The 14,450-nt window shown below is 44.7% G+C and overlaps 1 protein-coding gene and 1 long non-coding RNA gene across 4 annotated transcripts in view; one reads left to right on the forward strand and one right to left on the reverse strand.

Moving 5' to 3' along the window:
• Positions 1-4,407: 4,407 nt before the first annotated feature.
• On the reverse strand, positions 4,408-9,399 carry LOC117244146. Its single transcript, XR_004496675.1, has 3 exons — positions 8,784-9,399; positions 8,567-8,675; positions 4,408-6,944 (listed from the first exon to the last, which is right to left on the reverse strand). It is a non-coding gene; the product is annotated as an uncharacterized LOC117244146 (long non-coding RNA).
• A 134-nt stretch (positions 9,400-9,533) lies between these two features.
• GPCPD1 (glycerophosphocholine phosphodiesterase 1) overlaps positions 9,534-14,450 on the forward strand; it is a 42,986-nt gene continuing 38,069 nt past the window's right edge. Inside the window, exon 1 of one of the 3 annotated variants that reach the window (XM_015621032.2) lies at positions 9,534-9,649. The gene's annotated coding sequence lies outside the window, so the exon portion shown is untranslated. Of the gene's footprint in view, positions 9,650-10,157; positions 10,289-11,047; positions 11,067-14,450 lie in introns of those variants that run through there. The other 2 variants (XM_015621033.3, XM_015621031.3) reach the window with 2 other exon arrangements.

Below are 14,450 nucleotides of genomic sequence, written 5' to 3' on the forward strand. Positions count from 1 at the left end.
ATTTTCATCCTACTGTATTACAATGTCTGTTTTATTATGCCACTTGTTCTTGGGGTTTTCTTGTTGAGATCTGGAAAAGCCATGCACCATCTTGTCCACTTACTCTCCCAGGGGTGCAGAGCAGGATTTTGGTCACGTAGGACAGAAGGTGCACAGGCAGGATGGAAGAGGCAGAGCTCACATGTCACTTCTGAGGGAAAACCTGCTGCCCAAAGTTAGTCTTTAAAACACACATGGAAAGAAGTGCTCACAAAAATTTTTCTACTCCAGAATCTGTAATATTTAATTTTCAAACATTTTGTGAAAGGTGCTGCAACTCAGTTAATAAATATAAAACCATCTCTGAGTGGTGCAGGTGTTTTGTTCATCAGCTGGAAAAACAAGATATCTTTGTTTTATTTCTACAGTAGTTTGAAAAATTCTTTCCTTATTATAAAAAAAAAGGATTTTCAGAATACTTATTTTTGTAGAAACATCTGCTGTGTGGGAAGTTATTTGAATAAAAAAGCATACCTCTTTATTTATATCAGAAAATTCTAAAAGTCTGGAGCATGTTGCAAAACAAAGCAAAGAGAAATAAACAGGAAATAAGTGACAGAGTAGTCACAACATTTTAAGGTCAATTCCCCTTGCTTTGGATCTAAGTTGTACTCTTTCCCAATGTGTATTATTTTCAAGGAATTTTGTCTCCCTTTATTATTTTTTTTTTTTTGTGTGACTCCATTTCCTTTCCTGCTTTAATTAAATTATTCCCTTTGGTCCTCTAGAGGGTTTGAAAACACAAACTCTATTTCTACTTCACACTGGTGTGATAGTTCCTATGCACGAGTCACAAACTGTGCTTCAGAACGTGTCAAACCCTGCTTAATTAACTGTCTTTTCAATTACTTTGATTTGCTTCAGCCTGATCTTGGTTTGGTTCAGGATCCTTTGTAGAAGATCCATTGGATAAAGGAATTAGAAAGCTCACCTAACAGTCTGTTGAGGCGAGGCAGACTCCTGTCTCAGAATCAGCCTGCTCCATTCAAAACCCTCCCAGTAATTCCATCCCTGGGATTTTGCAGGTACCTCATACACCCGTTCCCTAGAAGAGTTCTCATTTCAGTCAGCATCTAAGAATCTCCACGGATTCTGACTGCATGCACACAGTCCTGAGATCTGCTGAAAAAGAGGTTTCTGCTCTTGAATTCTCAGTATTCATTAATCTGAAAGACCTTATTGTAGCCTTTCAATGCTTAAAGGGGGCTTGTAAGAAACATGGAGAGAGGCCTTTTACCAGGACCTGTAATAACAGGGCACAGGGTAATGATTTTAAACTGAAGTAGTGTAGGTTTAGATTGGACATCAAGAATTAGTGGGGCACTGGAGCAAGCTTCCCAGAGAAGTTGTGGATGCCCCATGTTCAAGGCCAAATTGGATGGAGCTCTAAGAACCCTGATCTAGTGCAAGGTGCCCCTGCCCATGGCAGGATGAGAAAGTCTTCAAAGGCCTTTTCCAACACAAACCATGCTATGATTCTGTGCTCTTTAAAGCTCCCTTCCAACCCAAACCATTCTGTGATTCTAATTCCAGAGAGCAAGGGTGAATGTTTAGTCTCCAAAAAAAGTCTTTTATTACCTTTTTACACAACTTATGTTCTGAGTCCTCAGGATACTGGAACTCTGGTTTAATAACCTTAAAAACTGGTTCAGTTCTTGAGGGCTATAACTATTTGTGGATCAATACTTTGAATGAAAACAGCAGAAATAATTACAGCTGCATCTTGTTCTAGAAGAGAGCAGGAAAACATCACAGGCATGCCATTAATACTGAGATCATTTCTGTGCTCTCATTTTACTCCTCAATGCTACCCATTCATTTGTAGTTTAGAAATATGAAAGTTTTGTATAGTGCCTAATTGGCCATAATTCAATACTATCAGAATTTAAAGGCAAATACTATTTTACCTTGGGGGTAGGTGGGTGCTGTTTGTGGAGTAGCCTCTCTGAAACACAGTCTGAGCCCAAGGCAATTGCTAACAGCATTGGTGAGTGCCTCAGATCACCTCCCTGCAAATCAGAGGAGTTTTTGGGCAGCTCAGAGAACTGCAAGGTGCAACAATAAGATACTTTCTGCCTCAGAAATGTACCCCCTTTTCCTGCCAGTAGCACTCCCAGGGAACCTGCTGCATTCTGTGGGGTGCTGGTGTGGGTTCAGTCAGCCTGGGACTGCAGCACTGCTCTTCCTCACTGGGAGCCTTTCCCATGGACTCTTTTAATTGTTATTTCACCCAGCTCCTCAGCAGGGTCAGGTCCCTGCAGGACAAGCTGCAATACAGCATGGAGATTTTACTCTTCTGCAGTTTTTCCAGCAAAAAGCAGTTTCCCTGGATTGTGAGCAGCAGCTGAGCTCTGCAGCTGCAATCTCACTGGCAGAGCTGCCAGCAGCACCAGGACAGAGGCTCACACATTTTAGTTAATCAGTCATTTATCTGTCTGGGGCCTGTCTGTGCTTTATCTGTGCTGCCCATGCACACAGGCTTGGGACCAGGCCAGTACTCCAGCACACTTGGATGTGTTTTGCTCCCATGGCTGAGAGCAGCTGGGCAGGATTTTCAGTGCTTTTCTCTGGGCTTTTTTTTCCACATAAAAGAGTGTTCACATCAACCAACAGGCTGGCTTTGAGTTCTCACTACCTCACACCAGTTACAGCCTAGACTTTGCAGCTCTTATTTTCCTGCCTTTGGTCCTAGTACTCCTCTTTTTAATTTTTTTGGTGAGAATATCCATCCAATGCTCCAACAGATTTTGCAGTGTTCCAAGGGTTTATCTGTACTTGCCTGCAGTGAACCTGATAAACCAGTTTTCGCTGTCACACAAATGCTCCGCATTGTTCAGCTGTACAATGTGTCTTTTATCACTGATCTTGCATTTTCATAGTGGTAGCTCTTAACTTTTAAAGCTTTGACTAAAAGGTAAATGGCAAACTTGTGAACAGCTTCACATGGAGAACTGTCAGACTCAGCAAAGGATGTTGTCATTTTTAAGGTTACATACACCCATATCTATCCTCAGAAGTTTGAAAATGAGAGCTCTTTCTTCTTCCCAACCAAGAGAATAAGAGTCAGAATTACTCAAAAAGCTTTCTTGGTTTGTACCCTATTAACCTTATTAAAATTTTTTAAAAATATTTTTTTTTAATATTTCCAATGCTGTGGGCAGATTAGGAATGTTTTGTTTACAAGAGTTACTGGCTGAGCACAACAGAGAGAGCCAAGAATACAGAGTAAGCATAAAGTAAGCGACATGATCTCACATTTCTCCTCAGAAGTCCACTTTGAGGTGGCTCACCCTCTGTTATAAACACCAAGTGATAAATCTGCATGAGCTGCTCTTCATCACCACAAGCAGCTTCCTAAAATCTGAGGACAGCTCAGCTTCTGCCTGCTGATGTCCCCACTTAAACCAAGACATCTCCAACATTCATCCAACCTGAGCTTGAATTGTTTCAGCTCACTGACTCCACACAGAACTAACCTCATTAAAAACCAACCAACCACCCAGCAACAAAACAAAACCCAGAGCACAACCTCCCCACTTTCTGACAGAGAACTGTCCTAGTTCATTAAAAGGTTGCACAAGGGCCAGGGAGAGTACAAAGGGCAGGTAAGAGTGCAGGAGCAGGTGTTGCAGAGCCAAAATGCTGCAGCTAGTTGTTAGGCTGGCTTAAGGCACAGACACCCTCAACTTCTCCTCAAGCTGACCTTTGCTCCCAAGATAAAACTGTCTCTGTGCTATGGCTGCATCTCCAGAAACAACAGTGCAGTAAACTTTGGGTGTTGCAGTAAACATGGGAATTGATACCTACTTAATAACCATAAAAAGGAAGATGACATTTCAGTCTACTTTTAAAGACTTTCAATAACAAACTTAAAACACATTTCTCTGCCATCAGAAGTATGTGTGGCAGATGGAGGAGAAGTGCAAGTGGTGGAGGACAGGAAAAGCTAACATTTCCCCCATTAGATTAGATTTGTCCCATTTACTTTCTCCATCTTGATCTATTCAGTAGAGGCACACTTCAAGAAATGTTGAGTCTGGAAATACAGAGACTCAATGTACAATAAGTAGCGAATTTCAGGCCCTGTTGGGCCCTTTGGTGTTCACACAGCTCACTGAGCACAGGGCACCATGCCACCACACTGCAGAATTCAAAGGATGCACTTGCATCACTGCTACTGTTATCTGACAGAGCATAAAGTTCAGCCTCACATTTCATTTAAAACACAAACATGACCTTTGAAATGGGATTTTTAATGACAGCAGAGTGAAACCTTCCTATAGTCATAGGAAGCTGTGTCTCTCCTTACCTCAAGGTGCTCCTCCCTGCTCTCGAGATTAAAAAAAAAAACAACTAACAAAAACATTATCTGTGTCATATTCCACAACTGCTCTTTATTTTCTGACCATTTTCATTGTCTCTTACACAGTGAAATGGGTACTGCAGGGAAAGGTAGCACAGGAGTGCAGTTCCAGAGATAAGATAGAGATAGTAACACAAGAAGATTTTGTGCAAAAATACAAGAGAAGGCTTGTAATTGGCACATAAGCAGAGCTAGGAGTTCACAGAGCACCACACATACAAAATGTTTACAAAACCTTCATATTTACAAAAGTAAAACAAAGCTACACATATAACCTCAGTTTTATATTTATGTACAAAAAGCCTGAGTATAGAACTTATTCTAGTTATATTAAAACCTAAGAAGTTTCCCATTTGCAAATGACTTTGGCCAGTTTAAATGTGGTGCTGTGGTTGTGTGCTACTTGAATCCTTCAAGTGTTTCACACACAAACAAACCCGCCAGTATCAAAACCAACCAAATCAAAAAGCCCCAAAATTGAAGAAAAAAATTCACAAAACCACCCCCCCAATTATATATATTTCATTTCAGAAACTATAAACCAGCTCAGATCAATAAGCAAGTCATGCTGACACACTCAAGACTGAATCACAGCATGTCTCAAATGTTTTCAAATCAAAATTTAATGCCTGGAATATTCTATTGGCACTTGGGGTCTTGTAGGGTTTTTTTTAAAAAAAAACTTTTTGTTGCAACATTGTCTATCACCAATGCCAAATTATACATAATAGTTAACAATGTTTGAAAGTGACTGAATTTTTGATTGGAGTGAACCTTTCTTTTTCCTGCTATAATTTTTTTATTGTTAATAGTAGCCATGAGAGAGTTTAATTTTATATTTATGATACTTTATAATTGTTATTTGTTACTCTGTATTTAGTGATGCTCTCATCAGGCACTTTGCAAAGCTCTAGAGAATATTAAGCAAAATATTAGACAAAAGCATTAATTCTCACTGAAGAATGTATTAACTTTCCTTTCCACAAAAAAAATGGAACTGGGAGGATGAGAGGGAGGGCACAGAAGAATCAAAATTGGGGAAAAAACCCCTAAACAATCCATAGATCAATGTCCCAGACATAGAATGATTCTGGCCATGAGCCCTTGCAGGGACAGGGCATCTACCACTTCCTCCAGCGTCTTGCTAACCTCCAGTTAAAGAATTCCCTCCTAACATTTTGTCTAAATCTCCCCACTTTCAGTTTCAAACCATTTCACCATCACAAAATGCCCTTGTAAAAAATCCCTCTCCAGCTACCCTTGCAGCCTCTTTTCCGGCTCTGAAGTCCCTAAAGGACTGAAAGGGACTCCAAAATCTCCTTGGAATCCTCTTTTCTCCAGGCTTAGTAACTCCAGCTCTCTCATCCTGTCTCTATAGCAGAGGTGCTCCAGTCCTCTCAGCATCTTCGTAGCCTTTTCTGGACTTGTTCCAACAGGATTTTCTCCCTTCTCTTGTTGGGGAGCCCAGAACTGGACACAGCACTGCAGGTGGGGTCTCACCAGAGGAGAGGGGGAGAGTCACCTCCCTTGGCCTGCTGGCCACCCTGCTTCTGGTGACAAACTGCTGACTAGCCCACAGAGAAAAATACATTATTCTGTACTACAATAAACATTACAGAAAAAATGTCATTGCACAATGGGCAATTTTCTAATAATTTTTTCTCATCAGTCTCCATGAGACCAAGAGGCTATTGCCATGCTGACAGCATGGTTCCTTCTTGCTATTTTTCACATCCCTTAGCATCACTTTTCTTTAGTGCCCGTAAATTGTCCAGATTTCACATTAGGGAGTGACACAGCAATATTCTCAGTGCCAGAGAAAAGGTCAGAAGAGTATTTCCAACTATAAGTGATTCTACAAAAGATCAAAGAACATTAATTTGACACTGCATGCCTAATGCTGTGCCTTCATTTGTACAGTTTTGCCAGCTATTTTTATTCACAATTTCCCACCAGACCCAGAACAACTGCAGAAAAATCAAGTGCAGTAAAATAAGGAGTGAAATTCATCTGAATATTCAGCTGTCATCAGCACTGGAGTCAGTAAAAGCAGATCACTAGATCTCAATGCATGCTGTGAAAGAGGAAGCACAGCTGTAATTTGATGTTCACAATCTTTATAGCTACTTGTATCAATGAAGCTTGATTATAGGTTGAATCTATAATTCTGGCAGCTGAAGAAAATATTCCATTGGCTACAGAAACAGACAAAAAACCTTGAAGGTATTTCCTAATGCCTTTTTAGTATAGGTTTGCCAGTGTATTGTAAACATCAGCCTCAACCACTTATTTCCTGGACTTGGGCAAGTATTTGTCTCATTATTTATAAAAATCATTGCAGTCCCATTGGGCTTCACATCTCAGCCAGTACAGCCCCAGGGCTGCTTTTGTATTCCACCTACAGCACATAACACCTCCAAGCAATTTCATTCCATAATGCCACAGCAGGAAGCAAGACACAGAGGGCAGATTGCCCATGAACCTTCAGCATCTTCTTTTGGCTCTTTCACTTCTGCCCAGGGACTTTGTCACTTCAGTGTCACTGCCAGAACAAAGAAACAACATTTTACCCTCTGGTTAGGTATTAGCAATTCTCATTCACCTTGTTAATTTTTATTGAATAAGAAAACATGTTTTCCAACAGGTGCACACATGGTTTAAATAGAGTTTGTTCTTGCCCACTGGAAACAGATCTTGTAACTTTGTCTTTCTGGATCTCTGGGACTTTTGCAAACAACACCTTAATTCATTGCAGGTTTCATACTATAAAACCCCATTTCCCTTGTTTTTTGGTGTTATTTTTTTTTTCTGTATAAAAAAGGAAAGCAGATCATCAGCCTTAACTTTTTGGACAGACATTTAAGAAGAGTTCTATGAACTGATCCACATATTCTAATTACTGTACAGTTTTATATCCTGTTAAAGAGTAGCTGAGACTTGTCAGCTGCATCATGGCAAAGTATGAGCTTATCTGACCCAACCATATTGAAGCAACTCCTTAGGGAGGAAGAAAGAAAGTGTGGAGGCAAGCTTAATTAAATGTAGACTTTTTTTCAGGTTAAGTAAGTCAGCATAAAATAGTATTTTCCATCCCATCCTTTTCCTGCTTGTTCCACACTGATGTGCATCTTTAATAAAATGAACACAAGTATTTCTTGAATCCATTTAGGGACTAAATTGTAATTTTCATCTACAGGGAGTTATGGAAGGAAATGCAATATTAGTTTGACAAAATAAAGCCCTTTTTTAAAAAATTAACATTTGGGCTGAATAAGACCAAGTGTTAAATTTCTATTTTTAAAAAAAAAAATAACAGTACAATTTTATAATATGCCTGGCATGACATCAAATTTTTGAAATGTTTAACACACTGAAACACATTTGAAAGTGCTCAATTCTATCCCTGCTTTACAACAAATTCCTTGAACTAATAAATCTTAAAAACAGGCAAGAGAAAACAAGTAGAAAATCACTTTTCTAAATACTGTTTTCCCTAAAGTTCCTTTTTCCTCTTTTTTCACTTAGTAGTGAATACACCTGGAGAAGTGATGGCTCCAAATGTTTTCCTAAATACCAAGGGTTTGTAACTAGAGTAGTTCACATCTGTGTTTAACAAAGGAATCACTTTCCATCAAGCTCTTTCCACCAACCCTCCCTCCTCCTTACCCAGAGGAATTATCTTTTTCACTTAAAAATGAGCTACTTTCAGCTATAATTTCCTTTTAGTGCATGCTTCCCACTACCTTTCTTTCCTTGAAGCACTGACATAGAGACCCCAGCAGTTTAAATGCATTATATGCTTATATGCTTTTGTGATATACAAAATCAAATATTAACATTAGTTTTCCCTACAACACTCAGTGGAGTACTTATGTACTTAAGTAGTGTACTTATGAACACAGCTAGATCTGCAAGGCATGAATAAATGGAAAATAGTCCTGTATTTAAATGGCAGATTAAGGGACAACATAGAGTAGCATCTCTAACACAGCACTAACTCCCAACACAAGACAGGATAAATGGTTTCTCTGCACAGAGTGAGGTACAGGTCAAATTGTCACAATTTCATCGCTCAGCTAAAAAACAGAGCACAAAAAAACCACAGAGAAAACCAGTTTCCCTTTATCTGCTAATATGTTGTTGGGTGAGTTCCAGTGGGCCAACCTTATTGTTGTAAAATCAGGTCTCAGGAAGGCCATGAGGTTGTGGTCCCAAATGCAGCAATACATTTTAATGCAGCAAGTCTCCCCAAGGTCTTCACACAATATCTGTCCTAAAACAAATGTAAGTATCACACTTAACATTCTGTCCTGCCAGTATGGGCATTCTCAGTTTGGTTTGCCTTGGCACCAATGCCATGAAGATGTGTTTTGAGCCGTACCATGGATGACAGCCCTTTGGTTCATGTGGCTGGGTATGGACACAGAGAAAAAGACAGAGCCTGCACAAGAGCAGGGGGTGTCCCTGGGAACCCCAAGACAGATGTGTCAGGAGAAGGGCACACTGGCTCCTGTCACCCCACATTTCAGTGGGTGACAGAGGCTGAAGCCTGAGGGCCGAGCTGGGACCACCTACACACGCATTGCCGCAGGAAAGCACACAGGGACAAATGGCCAATGAAAATAAGTGAGATTAAAGCTCTTAAAGAGAGGCATAGAGCCTGCCCCTTTATACCACAAAAAAAAAATTCCCCACGGTGCTCTTGGTTCTATAGGCTTACAGCCAGCTTAAACCATAGTAAACCCTAAGGCAGCAAGAGCTCCCTATCCATAGGGCAACTCTTACATTCCCAAGCTGGGTACGGAGGACACGGATTGAGGCGGGGTGACCTCAAAGAGCGTGCGGATGGTAGCAGAAGCCTGACTCGCCTCAGGAAAGGCCCTATCCAGCCCTCACAACCACCATCCCCAGCGCCTCCCACCCCTCTGTGGACCGCGCTCCCTCAGCGCCACGGCTTTCAAGGGAACGGCGCGTGCCCCTCCCGCTCTGCGCGCCAGGCCCTGATTGGCTGCGGTGGGAGGGGCGGGACCGCGGCCGCAGAGTGACGCGTCAGCCGGGGCGGGTCACGTGGCCGCCCGCTCCGCGGTGCGCTCGGGGGCAGCAGGATCCGGCTGCCGGTCACGCCGCCGCCCCCTCCCCTGCCTCCCCCATCCTGTCAGCGGCACCGGGCAGGCCAAGAGGAGCCCGGGAAGCGCCGCTCGCAGCCCCGTACCAAGGGGTGGGCAACCGGCTGCAGCGCTCGTCCAGGTCAGTGCACGCCGCCGGCCGAGGGGGCGCGGGGCCAGCGGGAGTGCGGTAGGGGTGTGTGGTGGCGACGGCGGCAAGGGGCGGTCGATGCGGGCTCCCGAGGACTTGGAGGCTGGAGGAGGTCGGGTCGCGCTGCGGTGTCGGGAGAACGCTGGGCGAGAGGCGCCGCGCTCTCTGAGGAAGGTACCGGGGGGATGTCGTGGGGAAGCGCTGGTGCTTGGCCCTCGGGACAGGTGGGTAGGGCAGAGCTACCTCGCCGTGCGCAGGCGGCCGCAAGCCGCCCCCGAACCCCCCGTGCCCTCAGAGCCCCCCTGCGCCTGCCCCCGCTCCCCGCACGCCTCACGCCTCCCTCAGCCCCGCCCCGGGCCCGCCCTCCTGCCCCGCCGCTGTCGAGGAACGGGCCCGGCCCCCGGCCCTTCCCGCGCTCCCATTGGCCACGGCGGGGCGGGCGGGGCCGCGGCGGGGTCACGTGGCTGGCGGGGGGCAGCTGGAACCGGTTGGGGCCGCGCCGCCCCCTCCCCACCCCCGTCAGCGGCCCCGGGCGGCGGCCCCGGCAGGAGGGGCGGAGAGCCCGGGCTGCGCTGTCCGCAGCCCCGCACAAAGCGAACGGGGGCCCGGAGCGCCGCTTCGCTCTGCCAGGTCAGTCGGTGCCGCCGGCCGCGTGTCGCGGTGGGGCTGCGCGGCGGCGGACGGGACGGAGGGTGGTTGGTGCGGCTGAGCAGGGTTTATTCGAGCCCTGCGCGGGGAGGACGCTGAGGGAGCGGTGCCGCGCTCGTCGCGGGGCCGGTGCATTATCTGAGAGGACGCGGGGGAGGAGCGCGTCGTCCGGGGACCGGGACGCCACCCTCAGGTTCCCTGAGAGGCGGGAAGAGCGCGGCTCCGTGCGCCCGGGGGCGGCTGCGGTGCTGCCCGGGCTGCGGGCGCATCGTGCTCCCGGCGCTGCCCGGCCGGGCCCCGGCTGTCGCCCCGTGGGGAGGCTTGGTGGGCTGCGGGCCGGGGAGCGCCGGCGGCTCTGTTTGTTTACGTCGCCGCCTAAAGCCCTGGCCCGGGGCGGTCCCGCGGCTGCCGCATTATGCAAGCGGCCGGGCCGGGGCGGGCCCGGGGACGTGGCGCGCCGCCTCCCGGCCAGGCTCCCGCTGCGGGCGGTGCCGTGCGGGGCGGCGGGGAGCCCTCGGTCCGTGCCCGGGCGGATGCGAGGGGCGGCGGGCTGGGCGCGCTGCGGCGCCGCTGGGCTCTGCCGAGCGTGGGGGGTGTGCGCTGCGCTGTTCTTTGTCTCCGCTCTGCACTGAAGGAACACAGCGATGATGCTGCCGGCTCGTGGTTTGATCTTATTGATCGCACAGGCGCTAGTGAGGCGGCTCTAGATTAAGCTGAACTTTAGAAGTTAATCTGTTACCTGCGCCCTAACCAGGCAGGGGTTCGTCCTTCCATTTTTCTCTTTTTTCTTTTAAGTTAATAGCTTGTCTTGTTAGTATTAATGTTTTAATTTATCAGAGCACACCGTGTTAGATGGAGGTTAGCCTTCAGCATATTTTAGATGTTAATGGTAAGGTGAAATAATTGATAAGTAGAATTATTTTTATCATATATATTTCTGCTTTAGCACTGCTTCTTGTAAAACTGCTATATGAGATGTTAAAAAAGTAGGAGAAAGCCGTTGGTCTTAAATAGACACTGGTAGCCCAAGCTGCCACGTAATTAATCTTTCAGTAAAGCACATCCCTCAACAGAAAGGATCCAGGCTTTGGAAACCCGTTAAAAAAGTGGTTTGTTGGGAGCTGTGGGGAGCATTATACATGTTATTTGTCCAAGTCATTCCTAAGTGAGAAATGTTAGTGTGATCACAGAGAGCTAAAGTACTCCCTGCCTAAGATCATGTCAGCCATACGTTGATAATAAACAACCCTTCAGAAAAGAGGAATCAGACTGATGCTGCTCTGTTTCACTTAAAAACGTGCCCCAGCTGTTTCCTGTCTGTTTCAAGAACTTTGCAAAACTGCTGTGGTGTAGCTGTGGCGGAAGAGTCTGTCACATGGACAGGTATTTGCCAAATGCTGAGAGCAATTAACTTATTGTTACTTAAAGCAGATACATTGTTGGGGAACAGAGAGGGGTCTTATGTTTGATTACCACAGCTGACTTGGCCCCGCACATGGGGAGCTAAACTGATGCTGAAAATACAATCCTCAAGATATTTTTCTCACTTGCTATGTATTAATGTGTTGTAATTCTAGAGGTATCGCTTTGCTGCTTTCTAAATGTCATCATAAGCCTATTGGTAAAATTTCAGCCTTTGAATCAGAACAGCATGTCCAGATCTTCTGTGCAAGTTTGTTTGCTGTCCAGTGTTAGCCCTGCAATGCAGGAGGAGAGACCTGCTGACTTTCTGGTCGTCCTTGCTCCTGCAGTTGAGGTGCAGCAGGAGGGGAAAGGAGGGGGCAGGAAGAACCCTCTCATTGTTTGGTTGAATATGAAGTAGTGGATGCTGTAATGCTGTTTCTAAAAATTCCCTCCCAGTTGTTAGAGGGAATGCCCTGACAAATATATCCTCTGACGCTGTTCTAAAACCCAGGTGTCATCAACTACTGTTACATAATTTTTTTGCATGTCTAATTTGTTGCTTTAGATGTGTTCTGTAATATCTGATACCTTGTTAGGACCAAACACAAGCAACAAAATCTGTTCATCATATTAACAAGATTAACCAGATGTGACTTGTTGTTTTTGGAATATCACAGTCTGTGTCTTAGGCTCGCATCTCTTTGTTCAGCACAGCAGCAGATCTGATGCATGGTGGGTTTTTTATTACTGAGTGTAGCACAGCTTTTAAGAAGGTAAAATCTGAGTGCAGTACCTTCTCCAGCAGTGTTGGGCTGTGTTCAGATTCATGGCTCATGAGGCTGCAAGGGGTGCTCTGTGTCAGCCCCAGTGCTGCCAGTGTGTCCTCCCAGCTGTCAAATGACTTGGCTGGGACTGTGCACCTTTCCCCTGCTTCAGCGTGGGGTTGGACTTTCTTTGGTGTTGATACATCTCTGAGTCTCTTAAGGTGGAAAATGTCAGCTCAAAATGACAGAAATAAAAGCAAAAATATTCCAGCCTTCTAGTACTTGCCGATTTTATATGCAAAAAAACCCAACAAATTATGGAGAGATATTTTGAAATAATTGAGCTTGTTTACTTTTTGGATTGTGCACTTTCAGGACTGTGCACCATGATCTGTGATGAAATGTGTGCTAGCATTATGAAAGAGCCTGTTTGTGCATAGATGGTGCTGGTGGGTTGACCTTGACTGTGTGCCAGTTGCCCACCAAGCAGCTCTGTCATTCCTCTCCTCGGGGAAGAAAGGTGGTAAAAGCCTTGGGGGTCAGGGTAGAGGCAGTTTATTAAAGCAGAAATAACTCATGCAAAAGCAAGGGGAAGCAGAAGATTTTATTTTTTACTTTCCCTTTAGGGAAGCAGGGTTTCAATATGTATAGGGGCTGCTCTGGAAGAGAAATGTTTTAAATAACAAATGCTCTTCTTTCTTTTAGCTTTTTATTTTTTTTTTTTATTAATCAGTTTGGATCACCTGTCCTGGCTGTGTCTCCTCCCAGGATGTTGCCAGCCCGCAGCCTCCTGGTGATAGTGAGGAATGTTGGAGAGACAGCACTGATGCTGTGTGAGCACAGCTGAAACTCTGCTGTATTATCGACAGTTTTCTAGCTGCCAGTACAAAGCACAGCACTGGGAGGGCTTTTGTAGGGAAAATTAACTCCATCTCAGCCATACCCAGTACAGTGGGCTTCATTTTTCTGCAGCTAACTAAGAAAATTCAGTAACAGAGCAGGCAGAAGTAATCTTACACTAAAAATCAGATGTTTGAAAGCATTAAAATGCATTGCAGGAGTTTTGTTGTACCTGTATACTTAGTTGTCTCATTTTAGTTGTCTAATTACTTTTGAAAAATCCCATTAAGTCCCTATAGAATGTATTAGCTTAAAAAAAATAAACCAAAGCATCCATTAAAAAGATACTTTGTAAGCTGTATTTTGTTCATCTCATTGGAAAAACAGATGCTGCATATTATCCTGTCATTTTAAAATATAATGTTACCCAAGAGAGTTTTGGGTTGATAGCTTTACATCAGAATTTTTTACTATTAGTGTATTACATAGAGATTGGTGGCATTTTGTGAGGAGAGAAGGGGAGAAATGTGGCACTTTGGTGTGAGTCAGATACTTTTTGGCTTTCTTACCAGCATGTTTTCAAATTCTGATTATCCTTAATGGATGTGCTGTGTGTAACCAGCCATTCTGCAGCCCAGCTTAGAGTTCATAAAATCAGATTTTCATTCAGATCTGTCAAGATAGTTGATTGAAGCATTCACTGCTTAATTTTGAAAGCCCTCTGTCCATGCAACAAAGTTCAAGGCCTTCAGGCTTGTAAGTCTCCACAGTTAAAAAAAAATCCTGTTGTACTTCAAGCCTACCCTTGGACCACTGGAATTAGAGCCTCAAAACCTGTTCAAGTTGCTATTAAAAATATCAGTTGTATTCAGTAGAGAGCAGTTAACCTGGCTTCATGGCTTCTATGAATTTTTATGACTCTGGAATTTGTTCAGTGTTTGTCAGATAGGCTGTTATATTCCAGGATTGCCCCAGATTACCTGGTGTGTATTTAGCTAATCCTGAAAAAACATACAAGATATGGTACAGCAAACAGCCAGCACCTCTTAAATCATATTGGAAAGGTTAGGGAAGTTAAGGGTGGGGCACAATAACCCACTGAAGCTGAAGGCTTGGAAGTGTTTTAATATATTACC

The sequence above is a fragment of the Parus major genome, chromosome 3, assembly GCF_001522545.3.
Source record: "Parus major isolate Abel chromosome 3, Parus_major1.1, whole genome shotgun sequence".
Classification (NCBI taxonomy): Eukaryota; Metazoa; Chordata; class Aves; order Passeriformes; family Paridae; genus Parus; species Parus major.